General features: G+C 34.5%; 1 protein-coding gene across 1 annotated transcript in view; it reads right to left on the bottom strand.

Annotated features, from left to right (window-relative positions):
* LOC148502609 (uncharacterized) overlaps positions 1–9,371 on the bottom strand; it is a 283,629-nt gene that overhangs the window by 165,610 nt on the left and 108,648 nt on the right.

Raw genomic sequence — 9,371 nt, 5'->3', positions numbered from 1 at the left:
CAGCATTAAGGTTTTGGTTTTGATTCCCTCCACAGCCCTAACTGTGTGGAGTTTGTATATTCTCCCTGTGCTTGTGTGGGTTTCCTCCGGCTGTTCTGGTTAAACATTTGCTGTAGTGTCCATGTAGCAGGGAATATAGAGTGTAAGCTCCACTGGGGCAGGGACTGAGGTGAATGGCCAGATACTCTCTGTAAAGCGCTGTGTAATATGTGTGTGCTATATAAATAACTGGTAATAATATAAATAGTATATGGGTGTCCCTGATGCTCCGGGTGGTGTCCCCACTATGTCTATATATCTGTGTATGTAATTACACTTTTCTCTCTGTACTTCTCTTTCCTGAGCTTAGAGTATGAGGCTATAAAGGTATTTTGTGAAAATATAAATATATTAGTACATACTGCACAATATTATACTGATACATTGTGATATTGTGTGTATTTATTTATCTGGTTTTCCATGTACAAGGTGCCAGATGAGCATCTACTTCCCAGTGCTGGGATTCCAGGGACTGAATGTTGGTCATGTGCTAAGTAACTAAGTGATGCATCATTAAACACATTTTATTTTTTATCTCAATATCTCTGAGTTAATAAATAGACCGATATACCTAACACATACATTGTGCACCCAACCGGTATCACATGGCCATTCTCTTTACTGGTTATATTGTTTTGTATGTCATGTACTTAACTAAAACAACAAACAAATGGATCCGCTAATATCGTGTGTACTAATATACAATGTATCACCCCTCACACGTTACCACAGGTGCTAGGAAATCATTACACGTAGTGTCTGGAGTCCGGTCTCTCCCATGTCATAATGTTAAGAAGACAAAAGTATCTCTCATCTTTGCTGGGGGAACTCAATGACAAAATATTACACTATAACTTTGTTAATATCATTTTAATATATATAATAAAACAAACAACGTACAACACATAAAGTATCAAACGATGATACAGCAGAGATAGGAATAATAAATAGTATGGTATTACTGAGTGTTAATACTCAGTAGTATAGGCAGCAGTCATGTTCAAGTAAATAGGCAACTCTGTATATAGGGCCTGATTCAGAGCCGCTCGTAAGCTCCGAGCGATGTTCGCACAACTGTGCATGCGTATGGGTCGTAATACGCATGCGCGAACCAGTCATTGCGGTCGGAAATTTTGTGCTCGCAAAATAGCGAATGCCTGCTAATTTGAGTGACAGAATGAGGCGTTTGTGGGTGGTAACAGGGGAAGGTGCTTGAAGAAGGGGAGTGGAGATCAGAACGCAGGCGTGCATAAAGGTCAAAACGGGCGTTTTAAGGGTGTGCATAATTAACAAAGCAGCGTCATTGACCACGTCACTTGGTTGTCTTTTAGCCTGAACTGCTCGCATGATTGCGGTAGGAAAATCCAACCACAAGCACTGCGAGCAGTTCATACGCCTTTCGATGTACTCGATTAATCTAATAAATAGCAGAGATGACGTAGGATGCGAGCGGCCAGGGGACGTTTTATAAAAAATAGCGAGCGCATGTTTCGTTCGCTCGTTCAGACATAGAGACAACAGACCGCAAAGAGCGAGCGCTCAGTTTAAATATCCGGCCCCTTTTTCTGAACGAGCGAGCGCAAATAGCGTCCGGCTCTGAATCAGGCCCATAATGCGTAGTAAGACAATATATAATACCTGGTAATTGCTTACATAGAGTTACCTGGTATAGTCTTCTAATATAGAGCAATATGTAGTGTCTAGCACTCACTACTTATCTCCAACATATAACTACACATACACTTATATACAGTATAACTACATATACACTTATATACAGTATAACTACATATACACTTATATACAGTATAACTACATATACACTTATATACAGTATAACTACATATACATTATATACAGTATAACTACATATACACGTATATACAGTATAACTACATATACACTTATATACAGTATAACTACATATACACTTATATACAGTATAACTACATTTATATACAGTATAACTACATATACACTTATATACAGTATAACTACATATACATTATATACAGTATAACTACATATACACTTATATACAGTATAACTACATTTATATACAGTATAACTACATATACACTTATATACAGTATAACTACATATACACTTATATACAGTATAACTACATATACATTTATATACAGTATAACTACATATACACTTATATACAGTAACTACATATACACTTATATACAGTATAACTACATATACACTTATATACAGTATAACTACATATACATTTATATACAGTATAACTACATATACATTTATATACAGTATAACTACATATACACTTATATACAGTATAACTACATATACACTTATATACAGTATAACTACATTTATATACAGTATAACTACATATACACTTATATACAGTATAACTACATTTATATACAGTATAACTACATATACACTTATATACAGTATAACTACATATACACTTATATACAGTAACTACATATACACTTATATACAGTATAACTACATATACACTTATATACAGTATAACTACATATACATTTATATACAGTATAACTACATATACACTTATATACAGTATAACTACATATACACTTATATACAGTATAACTACATATACATTATATACAGTATAACTACATATACACTTATATACAGTATAACTACATTTATATACAGTATAACTACATATACACTTATATACAGTATAACTACATATACATTTATATACAGTATAACTACATATACACTTATATACAGTATAACTACATATACACTTATATACAGTAACTACATATACACTTATATACAGTATAACTACATATACACTTATATACAGTATAACTACATATACATTTATATACAGTATAACTACATATACACTTATATACAGTATAACTACATATACACTTATATACAGTATAACTACATATACACTTATATACAGTATAACTACATATACATTATATACAGTATAACTACATATACACTTATATACAGTATAACTACATTTATATACAGTATAACTACATATACACTTATATACAGTATAACTACATATACATTTATATACAGTATAACTACATATACACTTATATACAGTAACTACATATACACTTATATACAGTATAACTACATATACATTTATATACAGTATAACTACATATACACTTATATACAGTATAACTACATATACACTTATATACAGTATAACTACATATACATTATATACAGTATAACTACATATACATTTATATACAGTATAACTACATATACACTTATATACAGTATAACTACATATACATTTATATACAGTATAACTACATAAACACTTATATACAGTATAACTACATATACACTTATATACAGTATAACTACATTTATATACAGTATAACTACATTTATATACAGTATAACTACATATACATTTATATACAGTATAACTACATAAACACTTATATACAGTAACTACATATACATTTATATACAGTATAACTACATATACACTTATATACAGTATAACTACATATACACTTATATACAGTATAACTACATATACACTTATATACAGTATAACTACATTTATATACAGTATAACTACATATACACTTATATACAGTATAACTACATATACATTTATATACAGTATAACTACATATACACTTATATACAGTATAACTACATATACATTTATATACAGTATAACTACATATACACTTATATACAGTATAACTACATATACACTTATATACAGTATAACTACATATACATTATATACAGTATAACTACATATACACTTATATACAGTATAACTACATATACACTTATATACAGTATAACTACATATACATTTATATACAGTATAACTACATATACACTTATATACAGTAACTACATATACACTTATATACAGTATAACTACATATACACTTATATACAGTATAACTACATATACATTTATATACAGTATAACTACATATACACTTATATACAGTATAACTACATATACACTTATATACAGTATAACTACATATACATTATATACAGTATAACTACATATACACATTATATACAGTATAACTACATATACACTTATATACAGTATAACTACATATACACTTATATACAGTATAACTACATATACACTATATACAGTATAACTACATATACACTTATATACAGTATAACTACATATACACTTATATACAGTATAACTACATATACATTATATACAGTATAACTACATATACACTTATATACAGTATAACTACATATACACGTATATACAGTATAACTACATATACACGTATATACAGTATAACTACATATACACGTATATACAGTATAACTACATAATATACACTTATATACAGTATAACTACATAATATACACTTATATACAGTATAACTACATAATATACACTTATATACAGTATAACTACATATACACTTATATACAGTATAACTACATATACACTTATATACAGTATAACTACATAATATACACTTGTATACAGAATAACTACATAATATACACTTGTATACAGTATAACTACATAATATACACTTATATACAGTATAACTACATAATATACACTTATATACAGTATAACTACATATACACTTATATACAGTATAACTACATATACACTTATATACAGTATAACTACATATACACGTATATGCAGTATAACTACATATACACTTATATACAGTATAACTACATTTACACTTATATACAGTATAACTACATAAACACTTATATACAGTATAACTACATAAACACTTATATACAGTATAACTACATATACACTTATATACAGTATAACTACATATACACTTATATACAGTATAACTACATATACACTTATATACAGTATAACTACATATACATTAATATACAGTATAACTACATATACACTTATATACAGTATAACTACATATACACTTATATACAGTATAACTACATATACACTTATATACAGTATAACTACATATACACTTATATACAGTATAACTACATAATATACACTTATATACAGTATAACTACATAATATACACTTATATACAGTATAACTACATAATATACACTTATATACAGTATAACTACATAATATACACTTATATACAGTAACTACATAATATACACTTATATACAGTATAACTACATAATATACACTTATATACAGTATAACTACATAATATACACTTATATACAGTATAACTACATATACATTAATATACAGTATAACTACATATACACTTATATACAGTATAACTACATATACACTTATATACAGTATAACTACATATACACTAATATACAGTATAACTACATATACACTTATATACAGTATAACTACATATACACTTATATACAGTATAACTACATAATATACACTTAAATACAGTATAACTACATTTACACTTATATACAGTAACTACATAATATACACTTATATACAGTATAACTACATAATATACACTTATATACAGTATAACTACATAATATACACTTATATACAGTATAACTACATAATATACACTTATATACAGTATAACTACATTTACACTTATATACAGTATAACTACATTTACACTTATATACAGTATAACTACATAATATACACTTATATACAGTATAACTACATAATATACACTTATATACCAATTAGAGCAGATTAATATATGTTACTGAAAAAGATATAGAAAGGTTGGTCTAATGTATCATGTAATAGTTATGTTGGTTATTATACAAAAATAGCTATTGGTTATATATAGAGAATAGTTTTTGCCAAAAATATGGTAGTCTACAGAGGTATCGCCAAAAAAGTGAAAATAAAGATACTCCATTACAGACATATGAAGAAGGCACCTGCTGCTCTGTGTGTGACATGTATTTATACACAGAGGGAGCGTACCCTCTGACCACCCTAGGGTGTGACATGTATTATACACAGAGTGAGCGTACCCTCTGACCGTACTAGGGTGTGACATGTATTATACACAGAGGGAGTGTACCCTCTGACCATCCTAGGGTGTGACATGTATTATACACAGAGTGAGCGTACCCTCTGACCGTCCTAGGGTGTGACATGTATTTATACACATAGTGAGCGTACCCTCTGACCGTCCTAGGGTGTGACATGCATTTATACGGAGAGTGAGCGTACCCTCTGACCGTACTAGGGTGTGACATGTATTATACACAGAGGGAGTGTACCCTCTGACCATCCTAGGGTGTGACATGTATTATACACAGAGTGAGCGTACCCTCTGACCGTCCTAGGGTGTGACATGTATTTATACACATAGTGAGCGTACCCTCTGACCGTCCTAGGGTGTGACATGTATTTATACGGAGTGAGCGTACCCTCTGACCGTCCTAGGGTGTGACATGCATTTATACGGAGAGTGAGCGTACCCTCTGACCGTCCTAGGGTGTGACATGTATTTATACACATAGTGAGCGTACCCTCTGACCGTCCTAGGGTGTGACGTATTTATACACAGAGTGAGCGTACCCTCTGACCGTCCTAGGGTGTGACATGTATTTATACACAGAGTGAGCGTACCCTCTGACCGTCCTAGGGTGTGACGTATTTATACACAGAGTGAGCGTACCCTCTGACCGTCCTAGGGTGTGACATGTATTTATACACAGAGTGAGCGTACCCTCTGACCGTCCTAGGGTGTGACATGCATTTATACGGAGAGTGAGCGTACCCTCTGACCGTCCTAGGGTGTGACATGCATTTATACGGAGAGTGAGCGTACCCTCTGACCGTCCTAGGGTGTGACATGTATTTATACACAGAGTGAGCGTACCCTCTGATCGTCCTAGGGTGTGACATGTATTTATACAGAGTGAGCGTACCCTCTGACCGTCCTAGGGTGTGACATCGTTTATACACAGAGTGAGCGTAACCTCTGATCGTCCTAGGGTGTGACATGTATTTATACAGAGAGCGAGCGTACCCTCTGACCACCCTAGGGTGTGACATGCATTTATACAGAGAGTGAGCGTACCCTCTGACCGTCCTAGGGTGTGACATGCATTTATACAGAGAGTGAGCGTACCCTCTGACCGTCCTAGGGTGTGACATGTATTTATACACAGAGTGAGCGTACCCTCTGACCGTCCTAGGGTGTGACATGTATTTATACAGAGTGAGCGTACCCTCTGACCGTCCTAGGGTGTGACATCGTTTATACACAGAGTGAGCGTAACCTCTGATCGTCCTAGGGTGTGACATCATTTATACACAGAGTGAGCGTAACCTCTGATCGTCCTAGGGTGTGACATGTATTTATACAGAGAGCGAGTGTACCCTCTGACCACCCTAGGGTGTGACATGCATTTATACAGAGAGTGAGCGTACCCTCTGACCGCCCTAGGGTGTGACATGCATTTATACAGAGTGAGCTTCCCCTTTGATCGTCCTAGGGTGTGACATGTATTTATACAGAGTGAGCGTACCCTCTGACCGTCCTAGGGTGTGACATCGTTTATACACAGAGTGAGCGTAACCTCTGATCGTCCTAGGGTGTGACATCATTTATACACAGAGTGAGCGTATCCTCTGATCGTCCTAGGGTGTGACATGCATTAATACACATAGTGAGTGTACCCTCTGACCGTCCTAGGGTGTGACATGCATTTATACACAGAGTGAGTGTACCCTCTGACCATCCTAGGGTGTGACATGTATTTATACAGAGTGAGCGTGCCCTCTGACCACCCTAGGATGTGACATGCATTTATACAGAGAGTGAGCGTACCCTCTGACCGCCCTAGGGTGTGACATGCATTTATACAGAGTGAGCTTCCCCTTTGATCGTCCTAGGGTGTGACATGTATTTATACACAGAGTGAGCGTATCCTCTGACCGTCCTAGGGTGTGGCATGTATTTATATAGAGAGTGAGCGTACCCTCGGATCGTCCTAGGGTGTGAATAATTTTATAGGGCATCTGCTTTTATGAAGTAGATAGAGGGGAACTCTGTTGAATCAGCACAGGGATCTCCTAAATCACCGACCCAACGAGAGAACACAAAGAAATAACAGGAAGTGTAGAATGTAGATTAGACAATAAAGTATGAATAAAGGGAAATAATGTCACAATCGTGCTGCTGCTCCCTATGTACTATAAAGCAGCGACGGGAATGTGAGCGGTACACCGCTGTGAGTGGCATTTAGAAGAGATAAGATCTAGGCCGGGTGGATCGCTAAATGGGGCAGTGAAGGACATTGCAGGGTCACAGCTCACACCCGTGCCAGCAAAACACCTACCTGAAGGCGATACCCGAGCAGGTTGCCGGGAACACAGGTCTGTAGCCCAGCGGTGGTGAAGTGGAGAGCAGGTAAGAGAAAATAAAATTATTGCTGCTGCCTGGTACGGGACACCCTGCTCGTGTACAGGCGGTGTCCACTGAGTCACAGACGGACGTTTCGCTGAACCGCTTCCTCAGTGTGTATCAGGAGATCTGTCCTGACTGTCATTCTTATCTGCAGGATGGACCAATCAGGAATCCCCGGAGATCAGTAAGATATGTTACATGAGCCCTGATTGGGGGAGAACCTCTTGATCTATAAAGGAGTCTAATAGGATATGCAAATGAGGGGTGTGTGCAGTCAGCACACAGCTGTTATAGTTCACCATTCACTGTAACCTATAGTAATCACATATAGAAAGTTACTGTTATTGCCATGAATGGGTAAATAATATTAGGTCTGGATAGCGTCACAGGGGAAGGTGATAAATACTATGTATTATAGATTTACACTAAACCCTATTGGCTGATAATCCCTCTTTAGCACTCACTACTACTCACCAATTAGAGCGGATCAATAGATGGTACTGACAACTATGTAGAAAGGTTGGTCTAATGTATTAAACTAAGTATTATGTAATAGTTATGTTGGCTGCTATACAAAATATAGCTATTGGCTATTTATAAAGAAAAATAGCTTCTGCCAAAAATATGGTAGTGTGTAGAGGTATCGCCAAAAAAACATTTTTCTTTTTTTTTTTTTTTATAAATAACGCTACCCCAATTACAGACATCATGGAGGCAGCTGCTGCTCTCTGTGTGACATGCATTTATACAGAGAATTGGTCCAGTCAAGAGGACATAACAAGTATCTGTAAATCTCTATCACAATATTGCATGAAAATCAGTGGTAAATAGGAATAAATGGTCAAAAAATGATTTGATGACTCGGTGAGACACACTGATGACTGGTGAGACACATTGATGACTGGGTGAGACATTGATGAATGGTGAGACACACTGATGACTTGGTGAGACATTGATGAATGGTGAGACACCCTGATGAATGGTGAGA

The sequence above is a fragment of the Taudactylus pleione genome, unplaced genomic scaffold, assembly GCF_031769625.1.
Source record: "Taudactylus pleione unplaced genomic scaffold, aTauple2 ptg000488l, whole genome shotgun sequence".
NCBI classification, from domain to species: Eukaryota; Metazoa; Chordata; class Amphibia; order Anura; family Myobatrachidae; genus Taudactylus; species Taudactylus pleione.
This window is presented reverse-complemented; position numbering and strand designations above follow the sequence as displayed.